We start from the raw sequence: 19,692 nt of genomic DNA, 5'->3' as shown, positions 1-19,692 counted from the left end.
ATGATGAACTTTCCCCCATTCAGCCATTTGGCTCTTAATAATGTGTACTGCCATTTAATAGTAGCTAGAATGAACCGTAATTTGTTTCATAGCTAGGAGTGAAATTGTTAATCGTATGTGCTAAGGTCACCACTAGTTAGAAGTGGTGACAACGCCTACGCAGGTTGCAACCAAACAGCAAGTCTTGTGTGTGCCTAATGCGATACAGCAGGTCAAAATTAGTTCCCTCATGCAACTAACCTATGTGCAAACGGTGGTTTATAGGTTGTTTTTGCTCAGCCAGGCCCGATTGAGAAGTGTATGCAAACACGCCAAAATCAATGCGTGCAACCAAACGGGCCCTAGGCGGTCTACGAAGCTAGATGTATTTTTTATTATTTCTAATGTTTACTCATGATTAAAGATAAATACTCGTAGATCGAAAGTTTCCTGCAAAAAAAGAAGAATTAAAGGAACAAGCTAGAAGCACTTCAAAGGAGTTCAGGCACCAATTACACATGCTTACAGCAAGTGACCCATAATTAGCCTATTACTGTAGATGGTAATAGCAGGTTGCTAATATTTCCCAGCATTCTGAAGTGAACTAGCCTATTCTGATTTGCTCACATTATTGGAAAACTGAAAATCCATCAATGCGGAAATAAGTGAGATTAGTCCAAACTGAGTTCCTCGTCCGGTATCAGAATCACAAAATGAGATTAGTGTAATTTCCGATATGTTTGCACTAACTCAATGTCTGAAGATTGGGAAACAAATCAAATCATCATGCAGTAATATTGCCTCTGGAATCTGGATAGCCGTCTTATGTGCCAAACAAGACTTTGCATTTCAGCATTTTTTATTATGCTCGCCACCAGTTAACTTTTTTGCAAAAACCATTTTAATTAACCTCCTGCAGTTCTCAAACGTTTGGATGAACCTCATGTCCAGTTCTGAACCTGGACGGATATAAAAGGTCCAGGCGGTGCTGCTGGTAAGACACACAATTTCAAATTCACCACACAGATATGTATATCGTGATTTTGATGCCCTCTTATCCAGATGAGTAGGAGGTTCCTGCAGAAAGACAATTCACTTTTTCAGACAACCATACTTAGCCAGTAGCATAAATAAATATATTCATAACATTTATTACCTCCATCCCGAAAAGCTTGTCTTATACAGTACTCCCTCCGTCCGGAAATACTTGTCGAAGAAATGGGTAAAACTGGATGTATCTAGAACTAAAATGCGTCTAGATACATCCATTTCTCCGACAAGTATTTCCGGACGGAGGGAGTATTTATCTAGATACGGATATATCTAACACTAAAACGTGTCTAGATACATCTGTATCTAGACAAATCTGTCTCATACAGTATTTATCTAGGTACGGTGGTATCTAACACTAAAACGTGTCTAGAGACATCCGTATCTAGACAAATCTAAGACAGATGGAGGGAGTACAAGGCAACCAGGTCCTAAAACGTGTATATGCATAAAGGCGAACTATAGTCATTAGTGACAGAAAATGTATATGAAAACTTCAGTCAACAGAAATACTCAGTATCAGTCCGCAAACATGATGGTAGCATGTATGCAGTGTTAAAATTGATATCTACGGAGGAAAAACAAGATCAACATAATTTTTACTGCTATATAAAATAATGAAACTCCTTATGACCAAGCAGTAGAACAGGATAGCCAAAATACCTAAAATTGCAGACAAGAAAAATTATAGGCCAGACCTACAGACTGCAGTCACAGCAAATGAGGCAACGGCTAGCAATTCCTGATGGCACTGATTGCTTTGTGCTTGCCCTTTTATCATCTTATCTGCATCCACTGTAATGCCATCCTCTGCAAGTCCAAACCCCGTCAACGTCCTCACACCTTTGATGATACCAGGTCATCTTCTCACCGTGTGCTGCCTGCAAAGCGTGTATATAAGGCTGCCTCTTTACACCTTTTCTATGTGGAATTTATTTGGTAATAAAACTTTGCAACCGGTATATGTATCCAAACAAGGCTGGGCAGGTAAATCTTGTGTTGAATCATGCATATGACATTGTAAAAACAGCCAAGTTTGAGAGTCGAGAAAAAACAATCAACTGACGCACAAATGACATAGTTTGGGTGTAGATGCACCTTTGGATTTGTGAAACGCCTGGCTGTGGTGGCAGCCCTTTCCTTGACCACGACTATTTGCCAATCTGCACAAGAACCATACATAATCAAACAAGCTGGGCTAATAATGGAGGTAGCGACCATACTAATATGGCATAGGAGGAGATACCTAGGATTGGAAATGGCGGTGACAAGCTGAGTTGCAGGAAGAAGACATGGCGACGAGCTGAGAATAGGAGGAAGGGAAAGTGGCGGGTGAATTTAGGGTTCATCATCAATTTGTTCGTTCAAGGACTTAGCACCCACCAGGGCCACGTGCCAGTGCTCAAAATCGCAGAGGTGGAGAGATGATATAAGTATAACACCGCAGGCATCAATTCCACTTACAATATATAATAAGTAAAGATTAAATATTACTCCCTCCGTTCCTAAATATAAGTCTTTTTAGAGATTCCAATATGGACTACATACAGAGCAAAATGAGTGAATCTACACTCTAATGTATGTCTATATACATCCATATGTAGTCCATACTGGAATCTCTAAAAGGACTTTTATTTAGAAACGGAGGGAGTATTACAGATGGATGCATGCATTGCCCATATACTACATGCAATTTAAAAGATACAATCTTATTTAATGCTACTTTCCTAACTAACGGGATCCCTAATATATAAATTCATGCACCCAATAAGTTCAGCTGATAAATTCATGAGAAACAAGTATATTGTGCGCATCACCATTTTTATTAGTTATCACACAACTATGGGCATTCAAAAGCAAAGCACACTGTCTCTACTCTCTACCACTGTTTTTGGTCAACGCACATATGGCATTACTTGATCCGATAGACATTATATATTTCTTTAGAATAGGATAGTCGGCATTGCAACACTAGAGATTAGGATTAGTGAAGATTAGGATCAACAGTTTTGAGTTCGGATACAACTTGGGGCATCTCCAACACAGACCCTCAAAACGCCTGCAACCGTCCAGACGCAATTTGCCATCCACCGCGGTACCCCATCGGTCCGTAGACCAGTATGGTTGTCCGAATTCCGCAAAACGGTTTTTCTTACCGCGGGGAGTGGGGGAGGGGGGGGGGGAGTCTGGACCGCCCGCCACGTAGGACTTCGACACCCCCGGTCCACTCAAATCCCCTCACGGTCCTTTTTTTCACTCCGCCCCTGCTTCCCCCTTGCTTTGCATCCGCACCCTCCTCCGCCGTTGTACCTCTCCGGCCGCCGCCCAGGCATCCTCGGACGTATGCAGCCCCCACCCACGCGCTTGTCCGCCTTGGACTACGCCGCCGTCCACCCAGGATCAGTCCGTAGCCAGGTACCCTCCGCCTCCCTACCGCCGCCGTCCATGGCGGACACCATGCCCACTAGGTGTTCCGTCAAATGCCATAGGGCTTTTTTGTTGAACTTCTCATCGTTTTCTATTGTAAGCATGATGGCAGGGTACTCAGTGATGGAGGATGAGTTGTTGTGCGATGCGTGGAAGATCGTATCTGCGGACTTTGTAGGCATGAGGCAAGGGGGCTCCCTGTTTTGGCAAAACATGTGTGCTTCGTTTCTTGAGCAAAAGCACCTCACGCCCTACAACGCACACGTGATCCATGATCTCAATGTGAAGTTGCTAGCCCATCGGTAGTACACCATCTCCAACGCCGTCATGAAGTTTTGTGGTGCGGTTGCACGAGTGAAGACAATGTGGCCATCGCGCTCGTCAACCATGGAGATCATAAGTTTTGCTTCTTGTTGCTCTATATGTTGGTCAATTCATTGATTCACTCAATGTTTCAACTTGATAATCATCAAGCTGTATAGCCCGGACACGCTGACGTGATGTACCACAGGACCGAGGGGAGGCAATTTACGTTTCATACATTGTTGGATGAAGCTCAAGGGCAACACCGCGAGGGAGGACTTGTGTCGATCCTGACTCGAGTATCATTGAATTTGGAATAGATGAATTCGAAGAACTTGTTGAACATCCGGTTATCTTGGATGTAATATTTACATTTGAACTATTGTTGTGCTAGGAATATTTGCAAGCTATTTATGGATGAATTGTGCTATTTTCTATTATTATTTTGAGTGCTATGGATAAAAAAGCAAGCGCGGGCATTTAGAGGACAGGCTTGGATGGACGGCCCCATATGACAAATACCGTGGCCGTTTTAGGGGATAGCGTTGGAGATGCCTTAGCAAGTCATCGATCAAGTCAAGAATCATCCTATATATAAAAGGACTAGTGAGTATCTACTACAGTTCAGAATTAAGCAGGAAAATAGTTGAGATTCTTCCTCAACCTTGCCTCGCAGGGGGAGAGCTGTCCCTTAGTCCCTCTCTCTAAAATCCTAGCACATACCATCGTATCATCGAATACCATTGCTTCAGTCTTAGTGGGGACCAAAGGGAGTGACAAAACGTATGAATAAGTGACGCTGAAGCTCAGGAGATGAGTAACCAGAAGGAGAAGATGAAGATCACATGACCCATCCTGCTGAGGATGCGACTTTTTACTACCAAAAACGATGCAATAACACTCGCTAAACCAGCATTGAACACACACTCTCTGTCATGTCCAGATGAAGACAGGATGACCACCGCCACAAGGAGTGTCGGTACACTGCATCGGCAACAGAAAGGTCTGGACATCAGATGCAGACATGCGCTATGATCTTAACTTGTCCATTTGCAGCACAGCTAAAAGAACATCGTCATCGCAACCGACAGAGTGGAAAGATAGATATGGCAACCCTCTACCATGGGTGGTGCTGCTCACAACAGCCTTGAACCATCCAGCAAGGGTGCCCTAAGATGCAAGAAAGTTTGCTGATGACTGCTAGACTAAGGGGATGTGGGCAGGCACCAAGGAAATGGTCCACGTGGTGTTAGCATGAGCATCCTGCAATGCATGCTCATCGGGAGTGCCAACCGAAAAACGCAGATAATGAGCTTCACCACCAAGGAGGCTTCAATCACGTCATCAAAGCTATGTGTAAGGAAGCTTGCTCTTTTGGAAGTGAAAGATCAAAGGAGAGCAGCAAACCATCTGGTTCGACGACTACCGGCAACAGTCACCAAGAACAGCATCAACCAGGAAGGGAGAGTGCCACCACACATGTGGCAGATGTAAACGCAGGGACTGTCATACGATCTCGTCTCCTACAAATGGCAGACATTGCCAGGCTAGCGCTAATGCAACTGGCTTGTGCTCTTATCATGTCGCCTGCCATCAGTCCTGACCTCGACGAGGTTTCAAAAGGCTACATAAAGGACTTTATTATGCACGTCTCAGTGCTGGATGGAGGCCAGCCTCATTCTGGCATTTGGCGGTGGCAATGGGAGAGGGAAGGCGGAGGCGGGAGAGGCGGTTCAGGAGGAGGGCAACTGGAGAATGTCATTCTTCTTCCCTTAATGGTGTATTAGGGTCAGAGCCGACTCAGCAACCCCCACCCAGGGCTGATGCCCTTGGTAGCACATTGCTAATCAGCAGACGTCCATGGTCACCTATGGTACACATCACGTGCCATGTGCCCTCCATGGGTCCAAATGCACATGCAACCCATGCAGTGAGGGTTCGCTCTCATGACACCAGTAACGCTTTGGCCCAAATCCACTTAATGCACTGCCCACCTGCAGAGTGGGCCCACGTGTACATGGCACCCCTCTCACACTTTAGTCCTTGCTTCGTGTCAAAAGGTTAACCTGCAGGTGCTGTGTTTGGAACAGGTGTAAACTTCCCATACAAGACTAATCCCATCACGGAACTGCACATGGGCCTCACACAAATGAGCAGGGTATTACATTATTGCTACTCCACGGCTTCGCCCAACTCCGCCTATGTTGCCTCAACGTAGCTGGTTCCGAGCCCGGGTAAAGGAGGAGGGTTGTGTTAGGCTTGGTGAGCAACATCAAACTCAGCCACTCTTATGGAGATGAAACCCAAAAGAATATCGTTGGGCATAACCCTCTTAGCGACGCGCCATATCATAACCCAGGTGTATTGTCAAATGTGCAAGGGTCGGGCCGTCACCCCCTTGGTGGCGCGTCGTATCTTGATCTGGATACAGTGACAAGTTAGCCAGGATCAAGTAGTCGCATCCTTAGTGGCACGCTACATCGACACCCAGATGTAATAAAAATGAGCAAGGGTCTTCGCATTTGACACGACGGGTGCAAAGGGTGAGGAAGCTAGCCGAGCCTAGTAGGATCTGCTTAGGTAGCTAGAACATAGGGTCCCTAACAAGGAGCTAGTTGATACAACGATGAGGAGAGATGTTGATACCCTTTGCGTCCAAGAAACCAATGTAGGGGACAGAAGGAGAAGGACATTGAGAATACCGGCTTCAAGCTGTGGTACACGGGGACAACTGCAAACAGAAATGGAGTAGGAATCTTGATCAACAAGAGCCTCAAGTATGGAATGGTAGACATCAAGAGATGTGGGGCCCAGATTATCCTAAGCTGGTAGTTGGGGACTTGGTTCTCAATGTTATCGGCATATATGCCCCGCAAATAGGCACAATGAGAACACCAATAGGGGGTTATGGGAAGGCCTAGAGGACATTGTTAGAAGTGTACCTCAATGCCCATGTGGGTACATCTAACACAGGTTTTGAAGCGGTGCATGGGGGCTTTGGCTATGGCATCAGGAATCAAGGAGATGTCTTAAAGCTTCGCTCTAGCCTACGACATGATCGTAGCCAACACCCACTTTAAAAAGAGAGAAACGCATCTAGTGATTTTTAGTAGTGGTTAACACTCTAGCCAGATTGATTTCGTCCTCTTGAGAAGAGAAGACAGGCGTGCTTGCCTAGATTGTAACGTGACCTGGAGAGTGTTGTCCCTCAACATAAGCTTGTGGTGGCTGAATTCCGCTTTCGTATTCGTGTCCAGCGGGATAAGTGCGCCAAAGTCGCTAGAACTAAGTGGTGGAAACTCAAGGAGACAGCTCGGGTTTTCAAGGAGAGGGTCATTAAGGAGGGTCCTTGGGAGGAAGGAGGTGATACAGACAATAGGTGGATGAAGATGGCAACTTGCATTCTTAAGGTGGCTTCAGAGGAGTTTGGAGTTACGAAGGGAGGTAGAAGCACAGCTAAAGATACCTCGTGGCGGAACGATGATGTCCAGAAGGCTATTAAGGAGAAGAAAGATTGTTTCAGATGCTTACACCGGGATAGGAGTGCAGACAACATAGAAAAGTACAAGGTGGCAAAGGACGCAAAGCAAGTTGTGAGTGAGGCAAGGTGTCGGGTGTATGAGGACCTCTACCAGAGCTTAGACACGAAGTAAGGCGAAAGGAAAATCTATAAGATGACCAAAGATCCGAGAGAGGAAGACGGGGGATGTCGACCAAAGTCAAATGCACAAAGACAGATCAGATCAGCTCCTAGTGAAGGACGAGGAGATTAAGCATAGATAGATGACGTGAGTACTTCGACAAGTTGTTCAATGGAGAGAATGAGAGCTCTACCATTGAACTGGCCGACTCCCTTGATGATACCAACAGGCGTTCTGTGTGGCAAATCCAGGAGTCTGAGGTCAGGGAGGAGGCAAGGCGATGGGCCTTGATTGCATCCCCATTGAGGTGTGGAGAGGCCTCGAAGACAGCGATAGCATGGCTAAATAAGCTTTTCAACCTCACTTTCCAAGCAAACAAGATGCCAGAAGAATGGAGGTGGAGTATATTAGTACTCCCTCCTTCCCAAAATATTAGGCGACTAAGCCTTTTAGAAAATCCCAAAATCTAAGGCATTTTAACACTCAACTCTCGATGTTCTCTCATGTACAATTAGCGTAAGCTAACCATTGCTAATCGTGGATCAGCCAACCATGTTTGTTAAAGGATATAATGGAGAAAACTTTCTGTAACCATGGTTCAATATTTTTTTACCAGCCTTGCGCCAATTTCCGTGCCAAAAGCTTATACACCCTACATAATGGGAAGGAGTACCAATCTTCAAGAACAAGGGGGATGCAAAATGTTGTACTAATTACCGTGGAATTAAGATGATGAGCCATACAATGAAGCTATGGGAGAGACTCATTCAGCACCAGTTAAGAAGAATGACAAGCATGACCAAAAATCAGTTTGGCTTTATGTCTGGGAGGTCTTCCATTGAAGCCATTTTCTTGGTACGACAACTTATGAGGAGATACAAGGAGCAAAAGAAGGACCTGCTATGGTGTTCATTGACTTGGAGAAGGCTTATGATAAGATACCGCGGAATGTCATGTGTTGGGTGGAGAAACACGAAGTCTCAACAAAGTACATTACCCTCATCAAGGACATGTACGATAATGTTGTGACAAATGTTCGAACAAGTGATGGGGGCACTGATGACTTCCCGATTAAAATGGGAGTGCACCAAAGGGTCAGCTTCCCTAAATCTACCATAATCATCTAAATTAGTGTTTCTACATCTCATTTCTTGTTGATGATCGGCAGTTGACATCTTATTCAAGTCATCACAACTTATGGTAATCTACCTTTCAGGTACTGAAGTTTAAGGACAGACCCAGTGCATAGAAGCTCCCACACAAGGTGGGGTCTGGGGAGGGATTATAGGAACCTAGTCTTACCCCTGCAAAGTGCAATGCAGAGAGGCTGGTTCGAACCCAGGACCTCTTGGCACAAGTGGGGAGGTACTGAAGTTTAAGAATTAAAAAAAAACTTCCTGGAATCTAGTATAAGTCTGACATGAAATTAAAAACTACCATTCACTAAACATACAATGTCACATAATTTTAGCACCATCTACAAGCAGTACAAGCAGAACACCAATACTTAAAAATCATGTCAACCCACAGTTCCATGAATGCCTCGCTGGTATCTTCAACATTTAATGTTGTTCAACCATGTAATCACTTGTAAGAAAACAAGCGACTAAAATTTAATATGTTATTGGTTGTTGATTGCATGTAGCTGGCATGAAGTACTGCTACTGTTGACTCCTTCATGAAGCATCTCATTTGTCAAAACATCCTATAACTTCGCTTGTATTTGCTAATTTGCAGCCACAAAAAGTTCATCTCAACCCAAAAAATCCACACATGCCTCACCACTGCCTTCAACAATTAATGTTGCTGAACCATGTAAGCAGTAAAAACCAGCTAGTACAATTTTAACATGTTATTGGTTGTTGATGGCATGTAGCTGGTATGAAGTACTGCTACTACTGATTCCTTCATGAAGCATCTCATTTGTCCGAACGTACCTATAACTTTGATTGTAGCTGCTATCAAAGCCACCAACATGTTGCTAGCTTCAATCCTGTATTGCTGGATGCAAACTACTGTTATCACGAATTACCTGTTACATCACAAGAAGTTTCATTGGCGTGGCTGCAACAGCAAAGGGTAAAAAAATAACATAGCAGAGCTGCAGAGGTTCCTATCACCTTACGAAGGTTTAACAGCAATGTCAAAAGTAATTTCTAGCAATGCATGTAACTGTTCAAACACTAAAATGCCTGATAATACTGTGAGCAATATAGTTGAATACTTGATTATCTTGCTGAACACAATACTTACAGGGTTAATCAACATATTAACAGAAGAACTTAATAAATCATTCCTACTTGTAAAGTTTTGGAGTTGGTGGTCTGGTCGTCCGTTCAGCCCTTCCTAATAATCCTACTTATAAAGCAGTGAATGGGCAGAGAAGACGCGGCAACAACGGTGGAGCAGAGGAATTGCAGGTTATGGAGGTTCCAATTAAGGTTAGGGTGGGGGTGTCTGTATGGAGGGGGGATGGGGGGGAGGTAGATGGATGGCCTTATCTGACACAGCACAAGGTTGTGGAGGAACAACTACACCTTGCTGCTACAAAGTGTACATCGCTAGTGTTGAAGGAACTAGTTCAACATGTTGGGAAACGAATATAGGCCAATATGGCAGCAGGAGTTCAATCTAAACCTCCTAGAGCACAAGATCTTGTCCAAGATCTTAGATCAGAACACTAAGTTCTATTATAGGAGTTCTGTTATAGGTAGTGGGATACATAGTATGCTTACAAACTAGAGGTGAGGACCTCTATTAATAGGCATTGGGAAACCTTCACACCTGAACTTCTACTCATAGCTAGAAGACTCTAGAAAACAGCAGCTAAAGCTAACAAAATAAACAAATACTAGACTCGAGTAGAAGTATATAGTAGTTGTCAAATGGATTTGACTTCTGATTTTATTTTTATTTTCCTTCTCCTTTCTATTGTTCCTCACCATTGTCTCAAGGCCGCGCTACCGGACTTGCAACTGTGGTAGCCACCAAAATCAAGGAAGTTGGAAATCGAAGAAGATGGAGTCGTTGGATTTCAGCTTATCAAGATCGAATGTGGTTTGGGTAAATTGCAACTGTTGCACTGCACACTCTCCCAAACTCAAATTCGAGAGAGTCAACACTCCTCTCATACAAACGTCAGGCCAGTCTATTGTCCTAAATTGCACTGCACATAATATGAGTCGCACCTATGCTATAAGCCTTCGATCCCAAAGTGAATTAATTCAACATATAACTCGACTAAACATACTTAAAAGACTTTACTCGAGTCAAACATAAAATTTAATGTCAATTACATTTGCATGGCACCGGCAACTTACTAGTGGTAATAGAAATCCAGGTTGTGTGACATAATCATCATTTTCTTGTGATAATGATCTTTTTATTTGATTATTTCACTCTACCACAGTCGATCCAATTATGTAGCACATATTCGACTGGATGTTGTGAAACATGTTTTGTATTACTCCCTCCGTTCCTAAATATAAGCCCTTTTAAAAATTTCAATATGGACTACATACAGAGCAAAATGGGTGAATCTACACTCTAAAATATGTCTATATACATCCGTACGTAGTCCATATTGAAATATCTAAAAAGGCTTATATTTAGAAACGGATGGAGTACATTGCTTAAGGTACTAGATAGCATGGTTACAGGGGATTATACAGGCCTAGGCTAGATGAGCGAATAATTGGGAGAGAATAGATCGATTCTTCTTGCCTAGCTCAAACATAGATAGATGACATCCTTAAGCAGTGCATGCTTATCCTTGACTTTCCCTAACACAACATGAACTCCTATGGAACCAGCGCCTTTTGATCTTAGACATCCTTTTATAATAATATTTCCCACAAGACTCTCGCACATCCATTTATCTACTGATGCAAGAACCTTCCAACAATCTCCTCCTGTGATACGACCATGACCTTGGACTTCTTGATGGCAATTCTACCGCATTCGAACTACCGATGCAATAATGGAACACACTAAAATCCTCAACACCTGAGGTAAATGACCAACAAAATGGGATCGAAGGGCAGCACAGGATACAGTTACTGAAAGAAAATATATAACTTTGGGATCCGCTGTTAGATGGAACATTGATGACAGGTACATACAACAAAAGCAATGCCACTATTCCCATGCAGTAACTGAAACACTCTACTCATCAGTTACACAAAGTGGCAAATCATTTTCAGATGGGCTTGCTTCCCAAACAGCTGAAGAAGAATAGGTTCAACAAATGCAAAAATGATCACCTCTATGAAAATAAATGGACAGGGAGCTAGGGAGCCAGAGACACAAAGGAGCTTGGCTTTCTTACACATTTGAGTGTACAGGCATGTCCTAACTGATCCGCTGTTAGATGGAGCATCAGGCAGCACAAAATTCTACTTGACTAAGCTATGAGTTCCTCCCAAATGAGGGTTTGCTTACTGCTTCATTTTTTAGATACTAAGCTTTCTTACATATCTTGATATGGACAAATATACCTGCCACACAAACCAGACAACTACTGAACAGTATGAATTCCTAGTTTATTTAGCTAGCATCGCCACACCATATTTGCAACGGCATTTTGAAGCGTACATGCCTTTTCAATAGCAAATAAATAACTTATGCTTTGGCTACCAACAAAGTAGTAGATGCTGTTTGCCTACAACTGAAACAATAATGTAGAGAGCAGCACAGGATACAGTTACTGAAAGAAAATATATAACTATAGTTACAAATAGTGCAAGAATTCTCCGTACCTCCAAAAAGAAGCAGCAGTCTATGTCATAGGAGTTATGCCCTCACCACCTTCACCAACATCCATGTCCTTTCCATTGGGCAAGGTCTTGTTTCCAGTGCTTTCAGCATCTGTCTGCTTACTTGACTTCCTCTTGCTATACTTCTTCTCATACCGATCCACCTTATGCCAATCCACCAAACTATTATGTTGTTTAGTCTCAGGAAGACCTTTCCTTTCACCTCTCGGACTCTCCTGAGGGTGTTTACCTTTACACTCCAGTGCAAGAACCACAGGGACTGTGGGATCAGATCCTAAATCCTGACTAGCATTCCAGTTGCTTCCCATCTCTGCTCCGGTCTCAAGATAGTCCAGATGATCCATCATATTGGTTACACAAAGTCCCAGATCCTCATTAACCTTCCTTCCGTAAACCAATCCATTCTGCCTCTTGGCCTGCCTCTTGCACTGCCCTGCCAAGACAGACACAGATGCACTGCCAGAACGTGAAATCCTCAGTGACCCGTTGATCGCCAAATGAAGCTGCAGCGCCAATGCCTCGTCTGGCAGGTCCCGATCGCCGGGACCCTCGCTCTCTGACCCCTCGCCTACAGGAACGAGGGCCATCGCATCCTTCCAAGCTGGCCTCACCTCCTCCACAACCTTCCTCGGCGAATTCAACTTAGCAGCAGCGACAGGCCCCCCCTTCCTCCGCAATGCAGGACTAGGCTCTCTGATGACCAACTCCAGCTTAGGAACGGATTCGGCGCCCTCATTCTTGCTACCCACCTTCACTGTGGGGCAGCAATCGATGCAGACGAAATTCTCCAAATCTACAGGCTGGATCAGGGCAGTACGGTGCTCAGCGGGGATGCAGTGGTGGTGGACGCAGCAGTTGCAGCTGCGGCAGGTGACCGAGTCATCGTGCGGCAGGTTGTCGAGGTTGAGGCAGTAGGAGCAGACGGCGCCAGAGCGAAGGAGGGAGATACATTCAGAGCAGAGGAGGACGACGCGCCAGAGGGAGCGGAGGGGACGGAGTGGACGTCGCTTGGCGCCCGGCGCCGGCTGCTGGAAGCGAACGGAGCAGCAGTGGCAGCGGTTCAGATCGGGCAGGCCGCGCGTGGGCGCGGGGTGCGGCAAGGTCGGGCGGGGGGGCGCTGCACGGCGTCGCGGGCGATGTTTCGAGAGGAGACGGGACGGCGGGGTGGCGGGGTCAGCGTCGGGGGCGGGGGCGGCGGTGGCGGAGCTGGGTGCGGCTTGCACCATGGGAAACCTAGGGTTTGGGGTGGGTAAGTGGTGGGGAATCCGGCCCGTGGAATGGGGTTTGCTTGGGCGCGATGTATGTTGCCGGGTGGTGCGATGTTCCGGGGAACCCAACTAGATTTTGGAAAGAGGAGGATGTTTTGCATTTTGTTTGAATATACTCCGTAGATCCATTCGATGGCACGGCTGAGAGCTTGTATCTTATACAAACCCTATTTCCAAGTCCGTTTGATTTCTGTGGGGTTTTTTTTTAGATATTTTTGCAGCCTTAAAATCGAAAGTCAGGAAATGACACGTGCATTAGTTTAGGATATGATAGTGTACGATTCTTGTGTGTGCTTAGTGATTCTCTTGTGATTTGGTTTGCCGGTTAACTTTGTAGATTGTCGGACGGTGGGTTGTTGTTGCATGTGATTTGACCATGATGCATCATGCCATGATTGTTCTTATGTTTTGTAGGGGGAGAGGCTTTGGTTGGCAGTTCGTATCTATCTTCTTCTTCCTCTCTCTGTATTCCGTCGTCTCTGGAAGACTCCCACAAAATCTACACACATCGTCACCGTTGTACGAGCCTATAAAAAAGGGTTCTCCTCCTTTTCATCATTCATCGTCGTCTAGGTTATTTGCCACAACCGTCATGAGTAGATGTCCTCCGAGTCGATCATCGTCACCATCTTTGTCGTTCAGCAATGCGCTGCCGGCTGCACTTCCGTAGCCACCCACCTCGCTAGCTTCGATGTCGCCGGCCGGCTTAGCTCCTCGCAAAAGCACGACGGCACATTGTACACAGGTATATTCCTCTATATATAAAAGTGTTTAGAACATTATGTCGCATACCTCAAAGCCTGTCAGTAGGTTAGTGAAGGCTTCGTTCAGTCCGCTTTTAGCAGACTGAACCTTCTCCACCACCACACCCATCAGGGTGCGGTGCTCCGCCACGATGGAAGCACGCTGCAGTGCTTCCTCCAGAGTGTTGAGCGCCTCCGGATTAGTGGAGGCCGTCGATGGAGCTGATGCTCCTCCCCCTCTTTCAAGGGGGCTGCTTATCCGATCCCGGAGCCACATTGGTCTCCAGAATGGTGTACGACTGGGGCCCGTATTGTTGGGGCTCCCCACCGTCGGTTTTCATGGTGGTTGCCTCCCCTAGGTCTTCGGCGACCGAGGTATTGACCTCGGGCGCCCTCTTGACAGCTTCGCACGCCCCCTTTCGGCCGGGAGAGGTCCTCCGGGACGACGCTTCGGTGTCCTCCATGGTGATTGGCGAGGGGGCTCATGGCGGCGTGTCACTCTCCGCCATCTCGGGTGGCAGAGAATTCCCCTCTGATAATGGAGTTTGCGGGAGCTCGCGGGGAGGGCTGAAAGGCAAATGACAAAATAACTTATACTATGGAAACAGATAGACCGAAGATAAACAAGTAAGTTTCTGAATACTTACGATTCGGCCAGGGGCTTCACCCTGGGAGGTCTCTTGGGAACTAGTTCGGACTCTGAGTCCGAACTGTCTGGGAGGGTCACCTTCCCTCTCTTGGGCGCCTCCCCCTCCGGGTCTTTAGAGGCCGCCCTCTTCTTCTTCCCCTTACGAGGGGAGTCGCTTTCCACTTCCTCCTCCTCTTCTTCCTCGTCCCCCTCGTGGGAAGAGAGGGCTTTGGTCTCTCCGGACACTGTGTCCGAAGGACCTTTGTGGCGGGGGCTGCCCTTGGCCACCTCGCCTTTCTTCTTCTTTGCCTTCTTCTCCGGCGCCTGATAGGGCGCCGGGACCAGCATCTCTGTTAGCTGGGGTGTGGCCGGGTCCTCGGGCAGCGGTGCCGGACAGTTGATCCGCTCTGCCTTTCCCGTCCAGCCCTGTACGGAAGACAGACAATATAGTCTTTATTATATCAAAAGTATTGATCGGATAGGTATTCGGGAAGGTTATGCTTACCGCTGAGGCTAGGTTCTCGATGTCGAGTCCGATGTCTTCGGTCTTCATCGGCCAACTTTTTTGGGCCTTGAAGAGCTGCTTCCATATATCTTCGTGCGTGGTGCCAAAGAAGCGCTTCAAGTTCCGTGGCTCCTCCGGATTGAACTCCCACATGAGGGAGGCCCAGAGTTGGCAGGGGAGGATACGGCGGAAGAGCATCACCCGAATCACGTTGGTGAGACCGGTGTTCACACCCAACACGTTGGAGATGCGCTTCTGTAGCATCTTCACCTCCGGTTGAGACCCCTAATCAAGGCCCTTGGCGGTCCATGAGGTGAGTCTCGTGGGGGGTCCGGATCTGAAGTCAGGCGTGGCCGCCCACTTGGCGCCACAGGGTTCGGTGATGTAGAACCACTCCTGCTGCCACACCTTGACAGTCTCAACGAATGCCCCTTTGGGCCAGATGGCATTGGGGAGCTTGCTTACCATGGCCCCGCCATAGTCTGCATGTTGTCCGTTGACCACCTTCGGCTTTAGATTGAAAACCTTGAGCCATATAGGCCGAAGTGTGGGGGGATGCGGAGAAGAGCTTCACACACGACAATGAACGCCGATATGTGAGGAAGGAATTTGGGGCTAGATCATGGAAATCTAACCCGTAATAGAACATAAGACCTCGAACGAAGGGGTGGAGGGGAAACCCTAGCCCTCAGAGGAAATAGGGGATGAACACGGCCCTCTCACCAGGCTCCGGAGTGGGGATAACCTGATCTTTGTCAGGGAGCCTATGTGCGATGTTCGCGGACAGATAGCCCGCGCTCTGGAGATCCTTCACGTCCTTTTCGGTGACAGAGGAGGCCTCCCACTTGCCCTTAGAACCGGACCCGGCCATTGCTGGGGAGGGTGGCGGCGGTGGGAAAGATCGGAGTTTTTGGGCGCTAGAGCTTGGAGGTTGGAAGACAGAAGCTAGAGGAAGGCATGGGGGAAAAAGTGAAGGAAATATGCCCTAGAGGCAATAATAAAGTTATTATTTATTTCCTTATATCATGATAAATGTTTATTATTCATGCTAGAATTGTATTAACCGGAAACCTGATACATGTGTGAATACATAGACAAACAGAGTGTCACTAGTATGCCTCTACTTGACTAGCTCGTTGATCAAAGATGGTTATGTTTCCTAGCCATAGACATGAGTTGTCATTTGATTAACGGGATCATATCATTAGGAGAATGATGTTATTGACTTGACCCATTCCGTTAGCTTAGCACACGATCGTTTAGTATTCTGCTATTGCTTTCTTCATGACTTATACATGTTCATATGCTATGAGATTATGCAACTCCCATTTACCGGAGGAACACTTTGTGTGCTACCAAACGTCACAACGTAACTGGGTGATTATAAAGGTGCTCTACAGGTGCTTCCAAAGGTACTTGTTGGGTTGGCGTATTTCGAGATTAGGATTTGTCACTCCGATTGTCGGAGAGGTATCTCTGGGCCCACTCAGTAATGCACATCACTATAAGCCTTGCAAGCATTGTAACTAATGAGTTAGTTGCGGGATGATGTATTACAGAACGAGTAAAGAGACTTGCCGGTAACGAGATTGAACTAGGTATTGAGATACTGACGATCGAATCTTGGGCAAGTAACATACCGATGACAAAGGGAACAACGTATGTTGTTATGCGGTTTGACCGATAAAGATCTTCGTAGAATATGTGGGAGCCAATATGAGCATCCAGGTTCCGCTATTGGTTATTGACCGGAGACGTGTCTCGGTCATGTCTACATTGTTCTCGAACCCGTAGGATCCGCACGCTTAAAGTTCGATGACGGTTATATTATGAGTTTATGTGTTTTGATGTACCAAAGGTAGTTCGGAGTCCCGGATGAGATCGGGGACATGACGAGGAGTCTCGAAATGGTCGAGACGTAAAGATCAATATATTGGACGACTATGTTTGGATATCGGAAGTGTTCCGGGTGAAATCGGGATTTTACCGGAGTACCGGGAGGTTACCGGAACCCCCCGGCAACATAATGGGCCTTAATGGGCCTAGGTGGAAGAGAGGAGAGGCAGCTAGGGCTGAGCCGCGCGCCCCTCCCCCTAGTCCGAATAGGACAAGGAGAAGGGGGCGGCGCCCCCCTTCCTTCTTCTCCCTCTCCTCTTTCCCCCCTCCCAAGTCCTAATCCAACTAGGAAAAGGGGGAGTCCTACTCCCGGTGGGAGTAGGACTCCTCCTGCGCGCTCCAAGGCTGGCCGCACCTCCCCCCCCTTTGATCCTTTATATACGGGGGCAGGGGGCACCCCATAGACACAACAATTTATCATTGATCTCTTAGCCGTGTGCGGTGCCCCCCTCCACCATATTACACCTCGATAATATCGTAGCGGTGCTTAGGTGAAGCCTTGCGTCGATAGAACATCATCATCGTCACCATGCCGTCATGTTGACGAAACTCTCCCTCAACACTTGGCTGGATCGGAGTTCGAGGGACGTCATCGAGCTGAACGTGTGCTGAACTCGGAGGTGCCGTACGTTTGGTACTTGATCGGTCGGATCGTGAAGACGTACGACTACATCAACCGCGTTGTGTTAACGCTTCTGCTTTCGGTCTACGAGGGTACGTGGACAACACTCTCCCCTCTCGTTGCTATGCATCACCATGATCTTGCGTGTGCGTAGGAAATTTTTTGAAATTACTACGTTCCCCAACAGTGGCATCCGAGCCTGGTTTTATGCGTTGATGTTATATGCACGAGTAGAACACAAGTGAGTTGTGGGCGATATAAGTCATACTGCTTACCAGCATGTCATACTTTGGTTCGGCGGTATTGTTGGATGAAGCGGCCCAGACCGACATTACGCGTACGCTTACGCGAGACTGGTTCTACCGACGTGCTTTGCACACAGGTGGCTGGCGGGTGTCAGTTTCTCCAACTTTAGTTGAACCGAGTGTGGCTACGCCCGGTCCTTGCGAAGGTTAAAACAACACCAACTTGACAAACTATCGTTGTGGTTTTGATGCGTAGGTAAGAACGGTTCTTGCTCAGCCCGTAGCAGCCACGTAAAACTTGCAACAACAAAGTAGAGGACGTCTAACTTGTTTTTGCAGGGCATGTTGTGATGTGATATGGTCAAGACGTGATGAGATATAAGTTGTTGTATGAGATGATCATGTTTTGTTAAAGTTATCGGCAACTGGCAGAAGCCTTATGGTTGTCTCTTTATTGCATAAGATGCAAGCGCCAAATAATTGCTTTACTTTATCGCCATGCGATAGCAATAGTTGCAAGAGCAATAGTTGGCGAGACGACCATGTGACGACACATTGATATAGATCAAGATGATGGAGATCATGGTGTCATGCCGGTGACGATGGAGATCATGACTATGCTTTGGAGATGGAGATCAAAGGCACAAGATGATGATGGCCATATCATGTCACATATTATGATTGCATGTGATGTTTATCTTTTATACATCTTATCTTGCTTTGATTGACGGTAGCATTATAAGATGATCTCTCACTAAATTATCAAGGTATAAGTGTTCTCCCTGAGTATGCACCGTTGCGAAAGTTCTTCGTGCTGAGACACCACGTGATGATCGGGTGTGATAGGCTCTACGTTCAAATACAACGGGTGCAAAACAGTTGCACACGCGGAATACTCAGGTTAAACTTGACGAGCCTAGTATATAACAGATGGCCTCGGAACACTGAGACCGAAAGGTCGAGCGTGAATCATATAGTAGATATGATCAACATAGTGATGTTCACCATTGAAACTACTCCATCTCACGTGATGATCGGACATGGTTTAGTTGATATGGATCACGTGATCACTTAGAAGATTAGAGGGATGTCTATCTAAGTGGGAGTTCTTTAAGTAATATGATTAATTGAACTTTAATTTATCATGAACTTAGTCTTGGTAGTATTAGCATATCTATGTTGTAAATCAATAGCTCACGTCGTTGCTTCCCTATGTTTTATATATGTTCCTAGAGAAAACTAAGTTGAAAGATGTTAGTAGCAATGATGCGGATTGGATCCGTGACCTGAGGTTTGTCCTCATTGCTGCACAGAAGAATTATGTCCTTGATGCACCGCTAGGTGACAGACCTATTGCAGGAGCAGATGCAGACGTTATGAATGTTTGGCTAGCTCAATATGATGACTACTTGATAGTTTAGTGCACCATGCTTAACGGCTTAGAATCGGGACTTCAAAAACGTTTTGAACGTCATGGACCATATGAGATGTTCCAGGAGTTGAATTTAATATTTCAAGCAAATACCCGAGTTGAGAGATATGAAGTCTCCAACAAGTTCTATAGCTAAAAGATAGAGGAGAATAGCTCAAGCAGTGAGCATGTGCTCAGA

The 19,692-nt window shown here is 46.1% G+C and overlaps 1 non-coding gene across 3 annotated transcripts; it reads right to left on the bottom strand.

The window, feature by feature from the left end:
- Nucleotides 1-425: 425 nt before the first annotated feature.
- On the bottom strand, nucleotides 426-13,486 carry LOC109735234 (uncharacterized). Of its 3 annotated transcripts, none has more exons than XR_012190312.1 (6): nucleotides 12,158-13,486; nucleotides 9,338-9,432; nucleotides 2,276-2,332; nucleotides 2,128-2,192; nucleotides 1,693-1,910; nucleotides 426-1,056 (listed from the first exon to the last, which is right to left on the bottom strand). It is a non-coding gene; the product is annotated as an uncharacterized protein (transcript). The 3 variants fall into 3 exon arrangements; XR_012190313.1 differs by having other exon boundaries at nucleotides 1,728-1,910; nucleotides 12,158-13,463; XR_005763190.3 differs by lacking the exons at nucleotides 426-1,056; nucleotides 1,693-1,910; nucleotides 2,128-2,192; nucleotides 2,276-2,332 and having other exon boundaries at nucleotides 8,806-9,432; nucleotides 12,158-13,464.
- Nucleotides 13,487-19,692: the final 6,206 nt, after the last annotated feature.

Source organism: Aegilops tauschii, chromosome 7, assembly GCF_002575655.3.
Source record: "Aegilops tauschii subsp. strangulata cultivar AL8/78 chromosome 7, Aet v6.0, whole genome shotgun sequence".
Lineage (NCBI taxonomy): Eukaryota > Viridiplantae > Streptophyta > Magnoliopsida > Poales > Poaceae > Aegilops > Aegilops tauschii.
The sequence above is the reverse complement of the archived record's forward strand: the minus strand, read 5'-3'. Positions and strand labels throughout refer to the sequence as shown.